The sequence below is a fragment of the Stegodyphus dumicola genome, chromosome 8 (genome assembly GCF_044657685.1).
Source record: "Stegodyphus dumicola isolate Sdum_Otavi_A_Nest chromosome 8, ASM4465768v1".
Taxonomy (NCBI): Eukaryota; Metazoa; Arthropoda; class Arachnida; order Araneae; family Eresidae; genus Stegodyphus; species Stegodyphus dumicola.
In genome coordinates, this window is record NC_140775.1 from 143,108,232 (window position 1) to 143,133,944 (window position 25,713).

General features: G+C 33.8%; 1 protein-coding gene across 4 annotated transcripts in view; it reads left to right on the forward strand.

Annotated features, from left to right (window-relative positions):
- The first annotated feature begins 924 nt into the window (after nucleotides 1-924).
- The window catches only part of Ndae1 (Na[+]-driven anion exchanger 1), a 294,988-nt gene continuing 270,199 nt past the window's right edge, over nucleotides 925-25,713 (forward strand). The window contains exon 1 of one of the 4 annotated variants that reach the window (XM_085822524.1): nucleotides 925-1,157. The gene's annotated coding sequence lies outside the window, so the exon portion shown is untranslated. The remainder of the gene's footprint in view (nucleotides 1,158-25,713) is intronic. The other 3 variants (XM_085822520.1, XM_085822519.1, XM_085822523.1) reach the window with 3 other exon arrangements.

Here is a 25,713-nt window from a genome sequence, read left to right on the forward strand (position 1 = left end):
CGCGCAACTGTGTTAATCTGCTTCAGGTTACAGAAAAAAAAATGCAAAAATTGTGATTTCATTGCATCCATCGAATTATCGACAAGATACTACAGTTAAATTTTAACTAAAAGTTTAAATGTGAAATATTCTGTATTTAAGCTCGTTATCTTATTCAGTGCCTCTTTTTTCACCCTTTAATAGTATTTATTTTCGTGCAATAATTTTTTAAATACAATTACTAGAAGTAACATAATTGTACTTGTTGCATGTATAGATGGGCATTCGACTATAGGGGCTCTATAAAGTTGCTGATATTGTTGTTCGCTATATTAGATACTAAGTTGTATACAGTTCCAATAAAAGCTATTGGAATTCTGCAAGCTACTCAAGGAAAACCGTCTGTAATGTAAACGCGGTATGCACATATTGTATTAAAACGAATTCTTAGAGAAATTTTATGATTGTTTCTATTGGTCTTTAATAAACTAACAGTCTCAAAGTTTTGACCAAAAACGTTCAACGATTTTCTTTGTTAAAGTTAAGATTCGAAAAACTGCTATGACGAAAAAAGCGCGAAGATGAGAGTTTTCAAATATGGAATGTTTTCTAAAATTCATGGGATACAAACATTCCATTCCTAATCTAAACAGAAATCGTTCAGAAAATGGCGAAACCAAAAACTTATATTCACTGTGAAATTTTAAATTTGATAACAAAAATTTTTAATAATGCTTTAAAGCAAACTTTCACCGCCGCGTAACTAATTAAGTGCTGTGACATAATATCGCGCCGGTAGGCAGTGGAAAAAAAAAATAGCTTACTAAGCTCTGGCGATTTGGCCTCGATCTTGGCGACGGCACTTGGCTACCGAAATGCGGCCGGCGTCTCTACTCCCGTCATATCGGATCCGGTAACCCTCCATTGGCAGCGGTTTTCGTCCTCTCTTGCTCTGGCTTAGTTTCTGTCGCTTTGGCAGAGAGACAAACCAGCCGCATTTTCTCCATCCGCAGAAACGGACTTGGTAGCAAATTTTTCTCGCATCTCTGGAATATGATGTCCTGTTCTGAGCTAATTTCCACGCTCTAATAGGTTTCAACGTTTCCCGGTATGGACAGGAATACATCATCCTCAGTATCGTGAAAGATTTTTTGGGCAGTCGCCGGTCGTATCTGTTGGTAAGTCGATATTTTCTTGAGACACCCTTAACATTTCTCTTTCCCTAATTCTATTTTTTAACGCCAGCCGTCTGCCCCCGTTATTATGAAAAGGTTAACGCTGAATGACATCTGAATGTCAGTCACGGTGTGAGACACCCCCGCTTCGGTATCTTCTTCCAGGCGAACCGCATTATGGGGCTTGGGAGGCATGGCATTGGTCATCTTTGGCGGTATTGTTTTGATCGTTTCCCGCAAGACCGTAACCAGCCGTGTGTGATTGACCCATGTGGTCAGACATAAAATACTTTAAAAAACCTTAGATTTTATATTTCAGAAACGAAGAATCTCTCCATATAGAATAATTGTACATTAAATCTCGGATTCTTACTGCCTGTGCGTTAGAACTCTGCCCAAACTTTTATCTTTCGCTTGGAAAGGTAATTGTTTCAGCATATGCAGTTGTAATTTTAGGTTTTCCCCACTTGTAAGTGCTAAAATGTTTGTTGTAATATCTAAAATGTATGTGATAGTATTAGCGTAGAAATTGTGAACCAGTGTCTTCAGTTTGAATTTTCAAATCGAAGAAGCTAGTAAAAAGTGTCACTTGATGTTATACCGAAATGCATTTTTTTTTGGGGGGGGGGGTTGTTTAGTCTCGTTTACATTACTTAAAAGTCGCTAATAAAATTGAACATTATACACAAATTGCACTTTATTTACAATGTAATTATTTTCTAGTCGGCTCAATTTCCAATTCCATTACAAATTAGTCGAATGCCTCTGACATTTTCTGAAGTTTCAACGTTTCTGGCTTTAAAACAATTCCTGTAGAATGTATAACTGACTTCGGAAAAGTTTCTTTCAGTAAAGTGTTTTAATTTAGGAAAATTAGTTTCTAGTTTTCTTTCTTTTAATGATCGTTTTAAGTCTGAGTAAGTAACTGAAGTAATTTAGTTCATTTAAACCAATCTGAAATTTGACTTTTAAAGTTGCTTTAAAAATATTAAGTTTAATATAAACTGATTTCTTCTGTGGAAAATAATATATTATTACTGTTAAAACGTTTAGTTTTGTTTAGTTTTCTCACAAGAAATCTGTTAAATTGACTTATCCAGTTCTAGTTTTATGCTTGTTAATATTTAAATTCAGTAAGAAATTTTATTGTACTATATCCTTACGGATACAGCTGTCATTTTTATATTTATATACAAGTCATAAACTTTTCTAAAACGACCACTTAAGATTCCGACGATTTTGCTCCTCTTTAAACGTAGTATTGGACTTGGTTAATGTTCGATACTGTTGTTTATGTTCTGAGAAATACTAGTTAACTGTCTTTCAGAGGTAGTTGTGACAGATTTCACCATATGTAATTTTAAAAAATCCTCATATTAAATTCAAAACATGCGGTAGAAAATGCCCAATAGTTTTCATTGGTATTGAAAAGGAAATTAGGTGCAGTTGCAGGCAATTAACCGATTTTTGCACTTTTTTATTCTAGTATTTACGTGCGTATATTTTCATTTAAGTGTTAGAAGAATATATTCTCTAAAGTCGAAGAAAGAATCTTTCACGGTTCGATAAACGTGCCTGCTTGATACGATTATGTGCGAATTAGCATTGCAAGGAAAGTGTCTTATATTTTCACTATTTCAGTATTGTCGGATCTCTCTGCCGGCCGACATAAATGCTTTATTTTCTTCGAATTTAAGCTGAAACAAGATTTTGTATTTAAAGAATGGACAAATAAGGAGCAATGGTTTTATTATAAAATCCTTTTGATTTTTAAGATTTTAATTAAGACCCGATCGCTTGGAGTAAGGAACCGGTAGAAATAAGTTAAAATATTTACCATGAATTTAAGCCGCACCCAAATTTTACACCTTGAAAAATATATAAAAAGTGAGGGCTAAAGTAAAATTGTCCTTTTTGAGATTCTTCTTAAGTTTCGAACACATATTTTTTAAAGTGTGCAAGAGTTTATTCCTTTCACAAATGAATTTTTGAATACTAATATTTGAATTATGTTACTTTTATATCGTACAGGTGGCCTAGTGATATTACTTGAGAATGTAAAAATAATGTATTTCCATATATGGACAGCTATACATAATCTTTGTTTTTAAGGATGTACGGTGTACGAACAGATTATTTCAGAAATATATAATTAATTATAAGTTATAGTGCATTTATAAATACGTAAATGAACAAATGCGTGTTTTTTAAACAAATCGAAAAAGCGGGATAAAGTTACAAAAGAAAATGGACACGCCACATATCTTTGCATTATGTATAGTTTGGAAAGATGTGCAATTATATTTTTTGTGCAGTTTAGTCATTATACAAGGATATTATAAGACAAATGAGAGGCACTGATACGGCATTCAGAAAATGTAATCCGAATCAACGGTATTAAGGAATCAAATGTTGTGTAATTACGATGTGACATAATCTGAGAATCTTACTCCATGAATTACTAATGCGTAACTTACATGGATAGGCATCTGACATAATAATTTGTGAAGTAAGTGCCTGTGAAAACGTTTGTGAGAGATCTGTCAAGTTTCTGCCTGTTTTTTAATAGTGAATATTAGTATTGATTAGTAAAACTGATGCGCAGTTATGTGTCATCCTTTCGGATAATAGATATAGAAGCAATATTTTTGCTGAATCATACGGTATTGAAAACAAATCTTACGTCATTCGTCAGTCTGCTGGCTAAGTAAATCATGAATGAATCAGAAGTAACAGTGAATATGTATGCATATACTGCGTACTGCATTCAATCATAATGCATGCATGCATGCGAACTTTAATTAGAAAATTAACTTCAATTTTCGCGAATTTATTTTAAATTAAGTCTCTAGTTTCGTTCGCAAAAAGTCTTTTAGTTTCCGCGATGATGTTTTATGCACCTGAATTTCCTACAATGTATTTGTATGTTATGACCATGCGTTTGGCGCATCATAATCTCAAAAGTTATGCGCCAGTTATCTCACCATCCATTCACACAATGTATAGTTTATATAATGAAAGTTACATTATTCTTAATACAGGGATTTAGTAAATTTCGATGGGATTTAGAAAATAATGCGCGAGCAATTGAGATGCTGTGTCAAAGTGATTATGACAATATGTGAAATAATGCGCAAATTCATGTCTAGTAAATTTTAATTACATATAATGTTCCATTTCGTTCAAGTTACAAAATGTGTCTTCAGCGGTTGAAAAAATATATTCTTAAGCAGGTTTTTCTCGTGATTTACCTTCAGGTGAAAACAAAATTGGATTTTGGCTTAATTTGCATTCTTTATTTAATGAAAAATAAACAAGAACGACGTTTATGAAAATTCTAAATAAGTTGAGCCAGTTTAACATATAAAGCGACCAAAAGAGCTAGTAAGTAAGCTCCATTTATTTTCATATAACTTTCTTTAACATCTGTCTGGTGGGAATTCTTTTGCTTTTATTTAGATTTGGGAAGAATCCTAGAAATTTCACGAATCTTTCGGATCTCGAATCCTTCGTTTAAGAAATAAAGGAGGAAGAAAAACGTAATATTAGAACTTCTTTCATCAAAAAATTTCATATCGTCCTTTAAAGAAAAACAGATTTAAGAAAACAATTTAGTATACTTACGTTAAGAAGATGTAAATGAAATTTAGAAAATAAGCACGTATTTAAAACTCTTGAATTAATCTTCTTATTATAATTTGAAAAAAATATTGAGAAACTATGAAAAATTATTCTAGAATTATTTCAAATAAAAAAAAGTGTGAAAGAGAAGAGGATTTATTTCAAGTGTTCGCATAATAAACATTAAATATTGAATGTTAAATTTTCTTCAGCAAGGTCAATCAAGTGTTTGTCACTCAGAACCACCAGTTGCTGAGCCGTGAAACAGCGGAAGATGAGTACTTTGCTCCGGGTTGAAATTCCGGCGATAGGGCTCGCTCTTGAGTTTCGTGATGTTCCCTGATTGTAATCTGAATTCGAGCTAGTTTACCTTAAAACGTGTTCCACGAAAGCATCCTTCCTCTTAGGCTGATAGCTCTTGCGTGTTTTTCCGTATTAACCTCTGTTCGAAAAGTTCTTAATCCACCTAGAGACGCAATGAGGAGATATTTGCTGATCTGAATCTACTTAAATTGCAAATGCTACTGCATTCTTTATTATTATGTTTCTGATGGTCCTCATTAAAACTGTCTCCAAAGTTTCATGTTAAAATGTTTTATGTTTGCTTATGTTAGGTTTTCAAAGTTTCGAATGACAAATAAAATCTCGAATGTTTCGTGGGATTTGAGGGTTCGAATGCACCATTATTGCTTTCATTAATGTAGTAAAATTCCAGTTATCCATATTTGCTCGTTTTTCTAGTGAGCTCGCCAATGACTAGGTGGATAAAACCTCCAAATACTGAAAGTTCCACCCGGGTTCAAATCCCAGCCAACGACTAAATGAGCATTTTAGTAGATTTCTTGTGTAATGTAAGAATAAGCCCGTTTCTCGCAGTCAATCTTCTACAAAGGCTTGCACTTACGCAAAATAACCCTAATGTGCTTTTCTATAATCCATTAAATTCAAATTCTCTTTCTAGGTCTAGCAAAATTAAGCTTGTGTGCGTGAATTTTTGTTCTGGAAATTAAAATAACTTTATCTGTTGAGTATAGAGAATAATATGTTTTAATATCCGTAAAACGACCGTCCGCGGTTCTAGATGATCGGGAAGCCCACCAGCGGCCGAGCGGTAAAATCGCTGAACACTGGTAGTTCGGTCCGAGGTTCGAATCCCGCGAACGGGCTGGCTGCATGAGCGTTTTCGTGGTTTTTCCCATGTGTAACGTGTATACGAGCCAGTTTCCCTTAGAAAGTCCTCCACGAAGGCAACTCTCCCCTTAGGCAGATAGCCCTCGTTCGCTTTGCCGTATTCTCAATACACCAACACCAATCCAGATGATCGGTCACCTTAGGAAGAATTCAACGGTATAAGTACTCGAGAATAGAAATCACCTTTAGAGGTGGTCAGCATGGAAAGTGTTCACCTTTGAAAGCAATAAATAAACTCGGTAATATAGTGCTGGAAAATTAAGAGTTTATTTAACGGAACATAAAGAAAAGGGGGTCAGCAGCCGGTTCTCAAATGGACGAAGGCACAACCAAGATGTTTCATTGTGTTTTGAATTATCGCTTGCATTGCAGTAAAATGTGTTTTCAAAGTAAGCAGAATAGCCTTCGTCGTGCTTTGCCCTATTTAATTAAACAAATATTAATCTAAATAAAAGAAAAGAAAAAAATTTTTTTTTTCATATATCATGGCTGTATCCTAATAATAGTGGATAACTCGAGTTCTGTTATAAATTCAATGCATGTACTATCGTATTATATAACATATTGCAGCAGCTGACCGGTAAATTCGCAGAACACTAGTAGTTTCTTCCGAAGTTCAAATCCTACTAACGGCTGGCAGCATGGGCGTTTTCGTGGTTTTCCCCATGTGCAGCGTTCCTGCGAGCCAATTTTTCTTGGATAGTTCTCCACGAAGGCATCCTTCCCCTTAGGCAGATAACCCTGAAGTGCTTTACAGTAATGAAGTAAACCAAACCAAAAACATATTCCATTGCGAAGCGAACAGTATTTTTACAAATGTTTTATTTTCAGTTTCTGGAACGAAAATATTTTAACTTAACGAAGATTCGAAGCTCTCGCTTTTAATATGTTAGTGAGAGGACATTTTGCAATACCTAATTCCTGAGTGATTCGTCCAAATTAGAAAGTTGTAACCATATCGGCAAAGATATAATGTCACGACAATCAGTTTTAAAATGTGAAACTATGTGGATTATGAAGTGTATTAACGGCCAATACTCAAACTTAATCTTTTCATAAGGGCGTGTTTTTTAACATAATTTTAACTTCCTTAAAGCTTATTTTTTTTAAATAACAGATCCCCAGTGATTTAATCGATTTCAAGATTTGTTTATTTTGCTTCGAAAATATTTTATTAAAATGTTGTTCGTTATTTGAGTTGTCATATATGAGTTTTCAAATGAAGCACCTTTTCCTAATGGTATTTATTCACAGATGCATATTGATATTTAATTGTAATAAAACATATTCTGTATTTAAATCATAAACTTACAACTGGTAAACCTTGTTACCCTACGTTATTTTCCCTTCCTTTATTTTATTTTTCGTAGACAGTTTGTTTCGCACTGATGTTTTTTGAACACAGTTTTCCCATCGTCCTGCTATTAACAAGGTGAAATTTTTTTTTTAAACATAGTCTGGTAAATTTGGATTCCTCTTAATCCTCTCTCGTTTAATCAGCTGTACTGGAAATCAAAATGCTCTTTTACAAATATGCAGTACAACTTCCTTCTTATTAGCCCAAAAGGGGCAGTCCCGATTGCGATATTAGTCTGGAAACGGCATTTTGCGTTAATTGCTATAAATGGCGTATCGCTTTTCAAATTGTTGCCACCAAATATTGTCGTCCTGTATTATATTTAAAGAAATTAAATAATGAGTACTCTGTGTGAATTGCATATATGTTTCTCGCATTCTGAAAAAACAACTGTACACAGAGCCATCAAATTTTGAATGACGTAGTCCTCCACCCGAACATGAGCACCTGGAAGCCCGAATTTGGAATTTTATTATCTAATTTGTATTTTGTAAAACGTTAACGAATGTTTTACTAACAAACTCAACGATTTCAAAACGAGCAGTGGCAACACTCTACGGGAGGAGGGATTATCTCCAGTGCGCGAGACTGTCTATTAGAGATTCTAAAGCTATGCTGTTTTTAAATATGTTGTGAATTTGCTGTTGAATCTAATTTTATGTTGGTGCCAAGAACACGATATTTAATAAATAAATACACAAAACGTTAATAATAAGAAGAGAAAAAGTTTTTTAATGGCATCTTGGTAAGGAAACTGAACACTTATGATGAATTAGGAAAGACTTAAAAAACTGAAAATGTATGCTAACATTTAACGCTGCACCGGGAATTCTAAACGTATGGTGCTTTTAAAATTTTTGTAATTATGCTGTCGAATTCTATATGGCGTTAAGTGCTAAGAAAATGATAAAGCTTTAAACAAAAGGTTACTAGGGGTGACGATGATGATGCTTAACAGTAAAGATATTATATGATGATGAATAAAGCTTTAAAGATACGGTTAGTAGGAGTGAGTGTAATGCAACCGTTTAAATCTCAAACCTTTCAGAATTAATAAATTTGCAGAGCTATATTTTGTTTATTTATTTATATTTTCATTCAACGGTAAGAAGTTACAACTGCGAGACATTGGCAGGCTCCGTACAGTAGTGGTGAAACGGGTTGCTAAATGATTTTCCCTACATATAACGTAAACTCGAGAGCGTTGCTTTTAGAATGTTTTCTAAAATGCCTAACGTTGTAGGTTCTTTGCTACATATATATTAAAAAAATACTAAACCATGTTATAGTTGTTTTCATTATTTTTTAAATGTTTCACAAGCTATTTCACAAATTGTCTCGACGACCTGGGTTATTCCGTAATTTAAAGAAAACATTAAAATAACTGCAAAGAATAAAATTTTGGCAAACGTAAACCTGCTTCGCTTCATCATACGTTCAATAATAAAAAGACCAAGAAAAGTTAAATAGTGTCAGTTTTTAGCCTCTACTGCTTTCAAATTTAAGTGTGAACAAAATTTGCCGTATTAAAATAAGACCATTCCATTTTGTTGTGAATGAACCATGGAATGATTGGTTCTGCCACCATTCATTCATTGCCTTGAAAGTATCGTTGCTTTGCGAGACCCTGGAAGAGTTCAGTGACCTCGGAGTCTGACAGCTATACCAAAATTCCCGGTTTATGGCTACTGCGTCACATTTTGGCGATAGTTTCAATGTTTCACCCCTTCTACTAAAATAATATTTTCCGTCAGTGAAGATAGTCTTTTCTTTGCAGTTAAAAAGGGTGATAAGTATTCATTTTCATAATTTCATATCTCGTGATACCATACATTAACAATAAGCCTTTGTGTAGTTTCTAATAAACAGCAAACTGAAACTATTTCAGTAGTTTCTGTGTGATACATAAACCGAATTCTATGTATTTTTGCCACTCCATGTGCTTAATGTTATGACAAAAGAAATGATCCCTGGAGTGTATCATTTCAGAATGGCAAAATATACGAAAAATGTATATTGATAACACATACAATGTTAACCAGGGATAGAATATTTGAATGCCTGACACCACTAACCTTACAGAAGTAAGCATGCATTTGAAAAAAAGAGTGCGATTATTACAACTTCAATAGACTGTCTCACCAATATCACATAGTAGCGGCCGCGAGCGTTTAATTTTCTGGAAAGAATTTTGTGTATTTTGTGTTTTTTATTGTTTATCCATGTTACCTCTTAAAATAATCCTTGCAAATGTTTTTAAGATTCTGCGAATATCTAAAAAATTCAAATTGTTATTCAAGTACTTTTTTTATCAAACTGTGTTGAGAAAATGAAACTCGGTATATAAGAGTTTTAATTGTGCACCAAATTTACTAATTACTTACGTTATTTAAATTTGTATCTGCTTAAAAATATATGTGAATTTTTAAAAACTAAATTCTTAAATCTCTGTTTCATTAAATGCAGATTTGAACTTTTGTTTGAAATAAACTCTTTTAACCCCGAAAAACTTTTTATCCGCCTTTCTTATTTTCTGTTTCTTTATAAAAGATGGGGAGCTGTTTAGAATTTGGATTCGATAAAATTTAGGTTTGGTCTCACGTCTAATATGAATTCATCTTCGCTGGATCGGCTGTAATTCGTCTTTTTGATGAATAGTAATTTTTAGGCGTGTCGGGTTAAATTACTGTTTTTGATAAGTCAAACTTAATTACGAATATGATAATTAAATATTTTCGTATTGCAAGATCACTCAGAAAGGCAGTTTTACTCGTCCAACTTATAATTGTCAGTTTATATCAAGAAAAGTAAAATTAAAGACTTATAAGTGATGAAGACTATGAATATGGTCTATCTGTGAGGAAGACATATGAAGTGGTGGTCATTTCATTATGGAAGCACTTAATAGGTGGCCACCGTTGCCTCTTATGAAGGGACGGACAGTTACGACCATGCCTTCGAACCCAGGCCCGTCGCTACGGCAGACAGGATCATTAACCACTATACCGGCTAGGCGGCATTTTGATTGTTACTGGTAGCTAAATGCTAAATACTAACAGTACTCGAACAATCTTATCAGACATGAAAGGAATAGTTTATTAATTAAGGCGAAGCTTGTAAGTGTTATTTGTTTAAGATTACGTGGCTTTTAAGTAAAATTTTCTGAGAAAAAATGCCTCATATGTACATAAAACGGTCATTAAGCTAGTCCTTTAACCAGAATTCAAACCCGAGTTCAGTAAAACACTCTTCATCGATTATAATCACTCAGCTACGGGGTGGAAACATGAAACTGGTTATAGGAAATTATTTTGAAAATCATCTAAACTAATGATTCTCAACCTTTTCGAAGAGCAAAAAATTTTTCAACGTCCCTTTTGTCGAAATGCTGTAATTTATGTAAGAGAAAAGGGTTCCTGAATTATAAAAGGCAAAAATTCTAAGTAATTTGTTTCAATAGACTTACACACCAAAATTTTTTATTTAACACGATAGTTTTGCCCGAAAGGTAATTACATTCTTTTGTTAAAACTGGAGTGACTAATTCTAGAAAAACCAGAACATAAAGCAACTAACAAGTAACATATCACTATGATGATATAAAACAACTAAACTATTTATTTTAACTCGGTTCCAAAACTATGTGACTAATGAAGTTGCAAAGCTGTGTGTCTAATCTCACTTGTCTAACATCAAATCAAATCCACCACTTTTAATCTTGGCCAAGAGGCAAGGTTTAGTTCTGGCGTTGGTTTACACCTTGCGCTCCTTGTAAGTGGCAGTGTGAATTTGCCCAATCACACCCAGTTCTGAAGGAAAATTGCGAGGAGACGGATCCTATTATCTTTTCACCCAAAACTAAACTTGTTAATAAAATTAACTTCCGCTTTCTGCTTGATAGGAAAACAAGCACCAAAGTATTTACACATTTAATTTAAAGCCTAGAAACCTGGATTCGCTAGCCCGAGATACTAATTTAATTTTGAGCCGGAGATAAATTGACCAGATTGTAGCAAGAGCGTTAAAGGCAGACAATAACAGAGGAGTTTATGCGGCCTACAGTTTGTCAACCCTTCCTTCTAAATTTAGAGTGTCGCTTCTGTTTAAAACTGACTTCATGTTCTAGTGAAGAAGAAAAATATACTAAATGTAGAACAGATTCAAAATAATATGTTAATTAAAATAAAGCTCTTAGCATAACTTTTATAAATACGACCACGTTGTAGAGGACCAGTATTGTCTGGAACTGTAGATGGTTGTTTTAGAGAGGGTTTACTGTATTTGCATATTCGTTCAAATATTTTGTGGCTGTGTTCATATTCTCTACATTTAGGGCCCGGGCCGAGCGGTTAAGTCGCTGAACTCTGGTGGTTCGGTCCGAGGTACGATTCTCGCTTGGCTGCATGTGCGTTTTCGCGGTTGTTCCCATGTGTAACGTGTATACGAGCCAGTTTCCCTTAGAAAGTCCTTCACGAAAGCATCTCTTCAGATACCCCTCAGGACGTTTTCGTAATCATATAAATCAAATCAAACATGTTCTACATTTTGTTACAAATTTTGCTGAATTTGCTGCAGTATGCAGCTCGTATAAATTGCAAAACAGTCCATGCGAGATATGCTTATAAAGAGTTCATTGGCCTTAACGCAGTGCTTCAGCATTTCGCGGTATTTTTTCCTGTATATTTGAGAGCTTTTTAAAATGCGATCGATAAACAGACGTATTGCTCCACCTCACCTGGATCACGTTTGTTTATGTCATATATGTGCGTGACACATAAACTACTAAAGGGTTGATGATTCAAACCTGTATTTTAATGTGCTTCGATGGGAAGCAAAAAATGTTACCAAAATTTTACTTCTTCCCTTTGTTTCAAGTTTTAAATTACTTTTATTAAACTTCTGTCCTATCTTTATAGAAAACTGAACTAACGCAGAAGTGTTAACTATCAGTCTGTGTCAAAATACATGTGTTATTTTCTAGTTTCCTTCGTTGAGTAATTTAAAATTTTTTCCTGGTGTTTATTGTTAGAAATAAATGCGAATAACGCGTAGAATTGTATTCCTTCTGATTCCGGTTATGATTTCAGTTATTCAGATCTCTTTCGAGGTGGTGTGAATTTAAGCTTGCTGTTAATTTATTTATATTTTTATATATTTTCGATGATTAAAATACACAGAAATAAATAAAAAATTTACAGTATATATCTGTAGTAAACTTTAAATTAATTTAGGTCGAATATGTATAAACTTTGTTTATTTCCCAATGAAGAATAATTTATTGTAGATTCACTATTTCACAATGGCTAAGACCGCTGAACACTGGTAATTGGACACAGGTTCAGATCCTGCGAACATTGACTTCATGGTACTTTGCGGTTTTCTCTACATGTAATCTAAATACAAACTAGTTTTACTTAGAAAATCCACCACCATTACATCCCTTCCCTTAAGCAGTTAGTCCTTGTGTGTTTTGCCGAATTCAAGAGATTTATAATAACGCAGTAGACATATTCATATTATACTGATTCGTGTCATTAATAAAATTATTATATGCATTCATGTTATTTATCATCATATATCAGCAATAAGTCATTGTACATCTTTTAGCAAATGGCCTACTAATGATTGTGCGAATATAACTGCTGGACACTGTAGTGTGATCCGAATGCAGGTCCCGACGCTCTGCCGGCTGCCTGGAAATTTGACATATGAAATGATGTAAATAGGATATATATATATATATATATAAAATATGCGGATGTACTTGTACAAAATTAATAGATTTTTGGAACACTAAAAATGATATTTTATTCATCAGATTTACAATATAAAATAACATTTGTTTTAAAACACTTATGAAGTAGTATAGATAAAATATCTATTGAAATTAAATAAAGAACCTTATACATTATAAGCTGGCAATTTATGTTTTCTTAAAAAACGTTATTTTATTACCGACAGCATCGACTTACGTATTAAAAATAATGTATCACGTATTTTTCTCTCTAGCATTTTAGTAAAGGTTATGAAAGTTTTCATAGTATTTATGTAATATCCCCTTTCCACAAGATGTTCAAAAAGCGAGCTTCCCTTTAAAAAAAAGATTCGTCCACGTAGAATTTTTTTTTTCTTTCTAATTCACTTTCTCGTGAAATTTAAGTACATGGGCTGTCATTGAGCAATAATAGTGAAGAACTTAAGAAAACGAGATACTTAATGCTCATACCGGTTCTGATGTTCATTGATCGTGGAAAATAGAATACGGTGGACGATGCTCTGCAAACTCTACCAGATTCTAGTTCCAGTAGCATTAAATGATTAGAGGCCTTAGGGAGTAGCAGTAAATAATATTTTAGAGTAGCAGCGTATAATATTTTTAAATAAATGTCATTTTTGTCAGGACAAAAACGTTCAGTGGGTTAAATCTAAGTCTTTTAACGAATTTCTCATCACTAAATGATTTTAATTCTTTCGCGATGATGTGCGCGAGAGCAAAACTTGCATAAACTATTGCTTCACTGAATTGAGTCCGTAAAAACATTTTATTGTTGTAAGGCCAGACTTAAAAAAATGCAACTTTTCTTTTTTCAGTTTACCTTTCAACATTCAAAATTTTTTCTTTATAATTCATTTCGTAATGCCGACGTAAGTTGTATTCTTTTGGGACTGAAATTCTCGTGTTACAAATAAACAAACAAATGTATTGCACCTAGCACTACAAAAGTACGTAATTTCCTATTTATCTTGCGAAACACGTCGCCCTCTTTTGTTTTAACCTTTTTTTTAAATACATGGCTTGCAAATTTAATTTTTTTAATTAAAACCACAATTATAATTTTATTTATAACTTTAATTCAACAAGGTGAATTTTCATATGAAAGCAACTCTCAAACGTTTTTCCAAATTTCAAATGATTGCTATTAATGGAACACAAATCCAAGGATAAGCACAAATATCGGTTTTATCTCCGTTTATTTAGCAATATGAATTCGGTAGCTATACATCCATGTTACCAACTACTGATTGACTCGAAAAGTAAAAGTTGCAACACATTATGGAGGGGGGAAAAGGAATCGCCAGAATATAAAAAGTTCTAACCAGCTGATGAATATTGTAACGAATTTTAGACTTGTATGATAAGTCTATAACTTTTTTCATTTAAGTTACATGGTAAATCTATTCATTCTTTTTATTCAGTCACAGTGGCACATATAAAAACAAATGTATCTATGATTCTTATATTTAAATTTTAAATTGTCATTTTCTGAGATGCGATTATTTTTACCATTAGCTTCTTTTGGTATACGTGTTATATATGTACTTCTGGCTGTGTGCCAGCGCTACGAACTCAGTTGGAATGTGATGACCGCTGAAATGTTTACTAGTACTTTTCTGAATAAACATTTATTGCAGTCCACTGTGCAATGAATTTTTGCTATACCCAAATCTATAAGCGCTGTATTAAAACAAATGCATAACTTCAGTGTATTAGCGGGTCGTCATTCTGAGATTGCTTAAATACGGCATCTTTTCGCACATTCGTAAAGCAGAAAACCAAGAGTATGTTGGACTACACAGGGGCGTAGCTAGAGGGGGGCAAGAAGGGGCATCTGTTCCCGGGCGCAGAATCAAAGGGGCGTCAAACTGATGTTACGACATTTTAGAATTAAATGTTTTCCATCCTTGGCAAACAGTAGGGGGCGTGAAATTTTCAGTTGTTCCTGGGCGCTGAAAACCCTAGCTACGACTCTGGTACTACATCAGGTGTAATGACCTTAAAGAGAGGAAAGGAAAGTTAACTGGAAAACTGAAAAGTAGTAGGAGGGCAATGAACACGAATATTTCTTCACATTCGCAGATGATTTAGAGAATTCTTTGAATCTTCTGCTCACCTACCATCAGGGCGAAAGATCTGCATGTACGCCTAAACGCATATGCGTCGTCGGTGTTTCTTTTCTTGGCAGACAGTGACAAATGGATATTTTCCTGATGTTCGTTGTCTGTCTAACCATCTCAAGTGTCTTTTAGCCTGAGCTTCTTCCGGACTGCATTTTCTTTCTTTTTTTCTTTCAAGAAACCAGTTAGCCGGTAATTAATAAATCGCTTTAATTTTTTATTAATCTCAGATTCGTATTTCAGTATCTTTCCCAAACCAAACAGTTATTGGAAATGTTAGTTTTTAAATTTGGTAAATCATTCATCAGTAGTGGAATATATAATTTTGCCTTTTTTATATTTATATCTTAATTATTATTAATAAGAGTATTCAATTTATGTGACAGGCGAGGTTAACAATAACGATCAGTACCGGGTCCTCTTAAGAATATAAATTGGGACCTCCTAATAAAATACGGCCTCCAGCAGTCCAGCTGTGACAGTCCTAACGTTACCTTTTAGCAATTAAGCCTAATCACCAATGCCGAAGGACCGAGTAGCTAAAACGTTAAACTAAACAGATACGACTCACGTGGTCATATACGAGACCGGAACATTTATTTACTTGTTAACGAACTTAAATTTAATTGGGGCTAGTTAAACTAAATCAAAATAGGACGAACTTAAAGAACGTACATGGCAGGCAAGGTATTTGCTTCAGACAAAAAATGAAACGGCGCAAAGTTCAAATGCAATAATTGAGTAATAATATGAAAGTTTGCGAAAATAATTAGGCTCTGTGTTTTCAAATGTTAAGCCGATTATCTGAAATGTTAAGATCTATTAACATGTGACCATTTTATGAAAGTTATATAGCTTAATTGCGGACATAAGGAACGCTTCTCTTTAAAAATTATGATATATGGAAATAACATACGTCGATCTGTATGCAAATACTATGAAGTCTTGAATTCGCGTTTTATCGGATTATGTTGAAAAAGTATATATGATTTGATACAAGTTGTGGAATTTCCCTAAATATCAGAGAGTAATATTGATCAAATATTATTCTAGGAAAGCAAAAATCAGTGTATCAATTTTGTTTCGCATTATCAGTACAAACAAACATGTATTACTCTTTTAAATTCTTCCATCGCTTTCAGAGCTTTAATCTTCTGGCATAGAACATAAACATTTTATATTCTTAAAAAGTATCTAGTATAGGAAGCACTTAACTTTTAATACCCTCCTTCTTCTGTTCGTCATTAAAGATACTGTGTATTCTTTTGACGGTTCCTTCTCGAAATCTCTTGATTCTCTCATATGTTTGTTTCGTAAAACATGATACCGGCATCAATTCAGGCGTGACTGTCTTCATAAACCTTGGCAGGCATAGTTTGAGGTGTCTGGCGACTTTGAGCAAATATACTCGAGATTTCTGGCAAATCGCATTTTTTGCACAATATTAACGAGCTAAGTTAGATAAAGCTTTTTACGTATCGAAGTGCGATCTCCAAGCGGAGTGAATTTAAGGAAGCTTTTAAACGAAGCCACATTTTTACTGACGATGTTATGGATGCTACTGAAGTCTGTCTTTCAAAAAGTGCTTGTTCTTTATTGTTTCGTCTTTGAAAAAAGCTTATGTCTAGATAACATTGCATTCTCAAAGCAGCCGTAGATAAGATCCCTTTCGGAATGACTTAGATGATATTCTGCTTTTCCTTTAATCGCTTTAATAAATACTCTCTTAAAAGAAATATGGATCTTAGCAGCATTTTACTCAGATACAGATATAATAAATTAGAATTCTTCTCTGAATCTTCAGGTATCGAATCTTCGTGCTTTTTTCGTTTTTGGAATCCTATCCTAAAAGAACTCTTTGAACAGTATTAACCTAGAACTCTGGAAGGCTAAGTTTTATGGTCTTCTAGTAGACATTCACTTAAAACTAACCCAGTTTTTGATGTATTAATTCAAAACTGGAAGGCTGAGCTTTATGGTCTTCTAATAGATATTCATTAAAAAAGAACCCAGTTTTGCAATTTCATCACTAACTGTGACTTCGTGGACGCTATGAGTGCCATACTTCCAACTTTTTGGTAAGAATTAAGCGTTCCAAGTTCAAGTGTTTATCTGTGTTACTTCTTATATCTTCTTCCCTTTACATGTACTTTAATTTAATAAAAAATCTAGAAATATGTGAAAAATCTGAGTTATAAAATATTTTTAACCAATTTAGGCTGGGCCCACCAGTGATCGATTCATAAAGTCTTTAAATGCTAGTAATTCGACCTGAGTTCAATTCCAGGCGAATGGACTGGTTACAGGGGCGTTTATTATGTCCATGGGTAACGGGGATATCAGCCAGTTTCCTTTAGAAAGTCCTCCACGAAGGCATTCTGTTCGAGGCATATAATCCTGGCTTGCTTTGCTGTAAACAACTAAAATCAAACTAAATTAAGCAAGCCAAACTATAATGAGAAAGTGATCCTGAAGATTCGGGATTTATTTAATCGTGTACTTCGTGTATTAAATTTCCCTTGTACTGTCTCGAAAAATAAACGTGTATTTTTTAAATCTAATCTTAAATTTGTTTTTCAGTAAACGAAAGTTTCAAATTTTGCTTCAATTAATAACTTTTAGTATTAAATAATTATTTTTCTTCCTTTATTGCTTAAAGTGTGTATTCCAGAATCTTTTTTATTTGGATTCGAGAATAATTTAGATTTTCGTCCTATTTCTGACTTAGAAGTATTCATTTTATATCATTACAACAGCAAGCCCTCGAATTCGAATCTGTACATATATATGAAATAGTTCTTTGCGTGTCCCATCACATACTGTTTTCAAATCCAGTATTATTTTTGCTTTCCTAGAATAATATTTTTAATTAAAACGTGACATTTGTTTAAAATTTTGGTATTCTTAGAATATAACATGCTGCACCTTCAAAATGCTGAGTGAATGAACATCATTTGCTGTAAACTAGAATTCAAATCCCCTAAACCTTAGAATCTTTAGAGATTCCAGGCCCACCAGGCGGCCGAGCGGTAAAGTCGCTGAACACTGGTAGTTTGGTCCGAGGTTCGAATTCTGACGGTTGGGCTGGCTGTATGGTTCTCATGTTTTTCTCCATGTGTAACGTATATTTGCTTTCCCTTAATTAAAACAAAACCAAAACTTTCGAGATTCATTAGATTCTTCGCCTTTTTTCCCCTATCATTTGAATCAAGTCTTAATGGTTAAACATTTTTCTCGAAAATAGTTTAAGATATAAATTTAAAACCCTTAGAAAGTTTAGTTTTTTTTTTTTTGGCGCCCAATAAAAGCATTCAATTAAGAAAACAAATGCGTTTTCAGTTGTACCTTCACTCTGCATATCTTACTCCGCGTACCTTACTTTTCTCGTGGCTTATTCAAAATGTATCATATGTTGAGAAAGTCAGTGTCAAGATTCAAAACTTTTAATTACCTTTTTCAGTTACTATATTTTATTTGTATCCTCTCAATAAATGTAGGCCTATTTTAAAAGAATACATTCCTAAATTTGTTTTTCATTAATACAATATATCAGATTTTATTTTAGTTAAAAACATTTAATATTAAATATAGGTTAATTATTATTTACTTGAGGCCGCGGAAAAAAAAAAAAGTTCATATTACGTTTCAAGAACAAGCCTACATGATCTCAGAAACCATTTTTGTGAGACTATAACAAAAGATGCAAGACCAAGTACAGCGAGAACTGGGTTATCATCGTGACATTGATCACGTAACTAAGAAAGTCACATAAAACACTTTTAAGTGAAACGTGGATAATTTCCCTTTCATTTCATGCGTTCCTGTACACTCTCTAGTCGTTAGAGCTATATAAAATTGGGTCAGTCATTCTGAGCAAACCTTGCACGCTTCTTACTTATACGTTGAGTATTTTTAATTCTACACAGATTAAAGTTTATATTTTTTTGTTACGTTTATTTTGCAAGTTAAAGGTGTGAAAATCTGGTATAGTAACTTAGAAGTATTCATTAGTGTGCGTAATGAATATACAATAATTTTATCTTAAAGAAATTAATAGTGGTCTGTCTCGTCGTAACCATCTCTGCAAAAGACCAGCATTTTTGAGAGCTGAAATAATCATCGATATTAAACATAAGCTCTTTTCTTGATTCTAGTATTTCTTTCGTCATACTCAGAACATGATCCTGGCTGACATTATACTAATACCCTATTAGTATTATATGATATTTGCAGTATCATTGTTGTTTTACTACATTGTCTGGTGCACTTGAGAATCACGAAGCTCAAACTTGTTCTGGGGGGGGGGGACGCATTAAGAATTTTCGTGCGTGCTTTGTTTCAAGTTGGTGTGACTTCGACCTGAAATTGATCAGAAAAAATGGTAGAATAGCTTCAACCAATAAAAATTTTTATACGCTCATTTGTTATTCTATTTCCACGTAGCATAAAAAGAGTCCGCCCACCAGTGGCCGAGCGGTAAAGTCGCTGAACACTGGTAGTTCGGTCCGAGGTTCGAATCCCGCGAACGGACTGTCTGCGTGGGCGTTTTCGTGGTTTTCCCCATGTGTAACGTGTATACGAGCCAGTTTCCCTTAGAAAGTTCTCCACGAAGGCATCCCTCCCCTTAGGCAGATAGCCCTCGTGTGCTATAATTAAATACACCAACACCATAAAGAGAGTCCAGTAGAAATCGTAGATTGAATGAAGAAGCCGGTTATTTAGACACCCCCCCCTCGAGATTAGAATCTCAACAAGCGTGCTGGCTGCATGGAAGTTTTCATGCTTTTTCCTTGTTTTCTGTGTATGCGAGCCAGTTTTCCTTGAAAAGTTCTCTACGAGGACATCACTCATGTCCTTTGCATTATAAAGTAATCGTAGTCCACTATTATGAAACAGTAAAACAACTATAGCTTTGTAGTTTAGGCGGGTATTGGCTATATGTGTTAGCATTATTTTAGGTTTCATGCTTTATTTGGCATTATATCAAGTGGCTGTTCCCCTCCCCCAATGTTGTAAGATGTTGTTTCTGACATATTTGAGAATGTTAATATACGATATATTATGGTTTCGAAATTTCTTTTATAATAATTAAAAAGTGTGTGATTTGTATCAAATGCAGTCGTCGTTTGAACTCAAAATCCGTTGATTCTCGATTAATCGGAGGGCAGTTAATAAAACACCACTGTTCCTCATTAAACAAATTTTTTTTCCTCGACGGAGTCCGGTTAATTCGCCCCCATTTATTCCGATATAAGTATCTTTCGTTGTGTATTTTTCATGTTGCATGTTATTGCAAAACAACGTATCACACTAAAATCAGCAAATATTTCCCGATTTTGCTTGAAATTTTGCTGAGAGATTTCTCTCAAGAGTTGTAGGAGATATATCGCGGAAGCGAGTTTTTATCTAGAATGATCACTATATTACCATAGTTTATGTATTCGGATGGCTAAGCTGTTCTTGTAATTCCTCGAAGAACAAAAAAAGTTTTGAATGTGTATCCTTTGTTCCCGTGGAATAAACCGAACGGGGAAAGTGATGCGTGACCGAAGACAGCGGACATTGTGCTCGACGACCGGACGTAACGGAAAACGAGCGGAAATACCGCTGAGCGGAGAGCGAAAAAAAATTTTTTTTAACTCTTGGTCCCTTCACTCAAAATGGGCACTTGCGGTTTTTCTGTTAGTCCATGACCTTTTCCACTTGAGATTCGCTGCTGAGTGCAGACTTTTTTTTTTCCTTTACTCAACTCACCTTTGTTCACTTGCAAACATGTATTGAAAATTGAAGAGCTAGTAGAACTATAGAACTTTGACCAGAAAAAATGCGCTAACACGAATTTATTCAGTATGTTCCTCGGTTGTAATGTGGCCTATTTGATGAAAAAATTTTATTTTAAAAAAGGCACTTTTTTAATATATAAAAAGCTATGATTTTTATACTTCGTGGATGCACTAATTAAAATTAATAAAATTAACAACTTTCTTCACATTTCTGTAAGGTTTCTTATCGAAATTTCTATAGGACAGTAACTTTTTGTTATCAGTATGTACTAGTTTTTATTGATTTGTTGATAAGTTAAAATGAAAATAAATGCACATTTTATTCTTGCTTCTATCGTTGACTTTTGCAGATAATTAAAAAAATTGACAAAGAAATTAAAGTGGTAAACTATGAATGTCTTACTTGTTTATCAGGATAATTAATATTCTGACTGGTACGGTTTTATGACGTAGCTTTGACACAAAATCCGATTAATGAAATGTTGTTAAGTTGCCAAAAGAGCGATAAACTCGCCAACTGGTATATTCTTTTTTTTAACGTCTTTGAATTTTGATGAAGACGAGATGGGATGCGGTGAGGATTGTGGCTTGGAGTAGAGCTGTCTGGAAACTGCTGTTGCTCGTCAGTTGCAAACAACAATGTCTGCGAATTATCACAACTACACATTCCCGATTTTTAATACAAATGCGGAAGCATTGCGTCGAGCTTAGAAAGCTTTATTTAAGTACTTCCTCTTGGTAACAGCATCTGATCGTTTAATGAAGGTATCTACTATTATTGAAAACTCTTAATTTAAATATTCTTTTGATTTGCACATTAAATGGAGATAAAATCGAACATTTCACCACATGATGACAGAATATATTTTGCTGTGATTAGTTTTAGCTTTGCGGTTAATATATTTACGGTACGTAATAGTGCACAGTATGAATAATTTTACATACATTTATTAGGCATAGAGTATTCGAATCCCACGAATCTTGAAAAAGTTAAAATTTGTAACTTTTTTTCATTCGAATCCAGCCTGAAAAACCACTGAATATTTTAACCCAAAACTGTAGAAAAATTATTTTATTTTATTGAAGTCTAATAGAAGCATTCATTAAAAAAATGCTGCCGTAGCAATTTCAGTGGACTTATATCACCAACAACTTCGTGGGAACCATGAATTCTATACTGCAGTCGCACTAAAAACTCTTAAAAGAAAAGCAAGTTTATTTTCCCTTTTATTTTTCTGAATCGAATTTAGCATTCCATGTCCAGTGTGTATTTAAACTGATTGGAAATAATTACCCCCACCCACTCTATCCTTATTTTAATTTAAAGATAATGTGGAAAATTGTAAACATTTAAACAGTCACCCAGTTTTTCCAAATTATGTTGAGACAATGAATCTCAGATTCAAGAGTTTTAAGAATAGTTTACTGAATTTCATTAATATGTTCTTAATTAATGTAAAGATGTTTTTAAAAATTGTACATTTAATTAGTGTTTCATTAACCGCGATTTGCTTTTATAAAAAACTTTATAAAGTTTCACACCGTACTGTTATTATTCTTGGGGCGATCTAGGAGTTAAACAAAACGACAGATATATGTTACATTTTGCTATCGTCCTTAGTGGCCCAGAAAAGGGCATGAAAACTAGCGCGCTCCTCCGCAATATTTGCAACAATAAACTGGTAAACAGTATATGTTTGAAGTGTTCTAACGTTAGAAGCATTCTATTGTTATTAAATCGTATGATATACGCTTTCTGGACTTTGACGTACATATGCTGGTGCACCCATGCCACTTTTTTGTTCCACTCTACGACAAAAGCGCGTTTGCCAAGGTACACTGGAGCCGTTTTGCCTGTTGGGAATCGCTAATATATGTTCAACAATATGAGAATTTCTAGTCATGTGGTAATCGTGCAATATCCTAACTATTCACTATTAGTTTGCGGTTGAATATGGCCGTGATCTGTATTGCACCACTAAGTACCGTTAAACTTCTATGCCCCTTAAAGGAATGCGCTTAATCGCGCAACGACGCTTAAGTTACATATACATTATATATTTGCAAATCTATGCAAATATTGCGAGCGCGTGCTCCACATTTTATGCCGTATTTTGGGGAGATTGTGGGCGGCTGCGGATTGTACCTGTTGTTTATTCACATACTTGATCATTCTTGAAAGTTTCTCTGCGATTATTGTCGTAAAATCAGAGATCTTTCCTTGTTAGACTAAATCGGAATTTTTATGAGGATTACGTCAACATGAAATGTTATTAAAGGACTTTCAAAATAAATTATGATCTCGTGTTTTTCAAATCATTCTTTCTCATTTTTTTCAGAATTTATTTTATTTTTTCTGTTGCCTGGTTGAATGTTTGTAAGAGTGTTTTGAATTGCACAAATATCAAAATCACACTGCATGTGGTTGATTTGAAAGTTAAAATAAAATTAATCATAAGAAAATTCTTTCCCAATGATAAATATTGAAGGATATTAGAAAGAAAGGAAAGCATGCGGTTCCAAGTTTTTAATGTGACCCTCTTAAAGATTACATGGGCCCTTCACTTAAATAAAGCCTTTGAGTCATAATTAAGCAAGTGATCACATTTATAAGCCACATTAAACAATACCATACATTCGAATTCCAGCATGCGCCTGTTGTGCAATGTTGTCAGTCGCTTTATTTGCATATTTCATGTGATAACCTATGCGTAGAAGTTTAAATCGCCGATTGTATCTTTGAATACAATGATCTAAATAATATCTTCTTATTAATTGGAATTGATGCATCCTATTCATGATCTCTTGTGGATATTGCGATTAAACACATAGCTAAAATTGTAGAAAAGTATGGATGAATGAAGGCAAATCGTCAAGTTTGTATTGCAATCTATATCATAAACATTTTTTCTCCTTCTCTGTCAGAATAGTTTCTTTTGGAACATTTCATAAACCAAAACACACAAAACTGAAGACAGAATTGACAATATTTTGTATGCAATTACTTTTTGACCATTTCCTGGATCCATAGTCAATCAAATCATACCTTTTAGCGCATGCATAACTGCAAAAGAAGAAATTATATAATAATTATCCAGCATTTTAAAAAGGCGATATAACAGTTTTACTTTTCGATCGGAATAACAGCAAACTATATAGTAGACGGCTCATATGTGGTATTGTAATGATAACGGCTAGACTGCGTTGAAAGATGTTATGAAATTGGGATGTGGAAAAGAGTGAATCATTTTTTATATCTCATCCTGTTTTATATGCATTGCCATTGTAATACATAGGCATTATAAGATCTACCTGGTGGCTTCACGAGTACAAGAAACTATATTTTGGCAATTTATTGTTATTCTTAATAGTTACTGGAGCCAGAACACCACTAAAGCCTAGGGATAATGCTTCTGTTAAGATGGTTCTGCATGTATCAGACGGCTAAACGTCAACAGCTACATCTTTTTCACTGTCTACTTTGATATTGGAAGTTGAAGTTCCTGTTCAGCTTTGTTTGAAGAGTGAAAAACTTGAAATATGAGAGTATGCTTAGTTGTTGAAAATCATGCATTTATCCAACACTTCTTCGTAGGTAGTTGGATTGTTTTTAATCTACTTTTGATTCCGACATAACTTCCATTCTGCTATGACTATTCAAAATTTATCGTACTGTTCTGAGATTTTTACATGAAGATGTCAAATGCTATTTTCGATTTCGACTTTGTTCTTTAAAAGCAAAAGTCATGAAGTAATAAGGTATACCAAAACCTTTTGTAGAAAAGTATGTAAGTTAAAAAGCGAACTTCCAGAAAAGCTTTGGCATAATTGCATTTCTTTTTTGCTTTCATTTTGATTTCACTCAGTCTACTAAAATTTCGTTGATGTTGGATCAACATCTGATTGAATTCCGTAGCTCTTGTCTAACCGGAATTTAACGAGCGTACTAAAAAGGCCTTAGGCAATTCATTTATTTCCAAATGGATTCTGGGGAAAACCTTGTGAGCACCCATCCGCCGAAAATGAATATCGGTGCTGAGAAGTTTACTAGCGTCTCCATCACCCGACGACAAAGGATAGTGGTGACCTTGAGCAACTCTTTCACGTTGGGGTAAATAATGCCTTCCCTCCGTTTTTTTACCCTCATCTCTTTGTGGTTTCTCGAAACTGGAATATGCTCGGCGATGCCCAACTGTGTGTTCTTATTGGGAAAAAAAATGTTTTAGTCATTTTTTTTATTATGTTTTATCCGTCTGATAAAATTATTCTGTACGCATTGTAGAACATTATGTATTCTGTATAACGTGACTCGACTTTTGCTTCATAATATTTGTGTGCTGTGTAATGATGCAATATCAGATATCGTAATCTGGTATCTTTGTATATAAAACTATATGTGATATAACTTTAATATCGCCGGCAAAGCACACAAATATGCGATAATAAGCGGATAGCATGTATGTGGATAATTCTAAAAAGTCAGAAAACCTAAATTTTTCAGAGGTCTTAAAGAAATGCTATGCAGTGTTATTTAAAACTATTTAATTAAAATATCAATGAAGCTATTAAAGATTTTCAGCACATCTTTAAAAGATCTGCTGCAAACCTTTTTATTTTTGTCGATCCATGTTGACATCGTCTTTAGGTATTACGGAGAAATGGTCTTGAAGCTGTGTTGTCATTAAGCTGAACTCGATTTTTGATTCCTCAG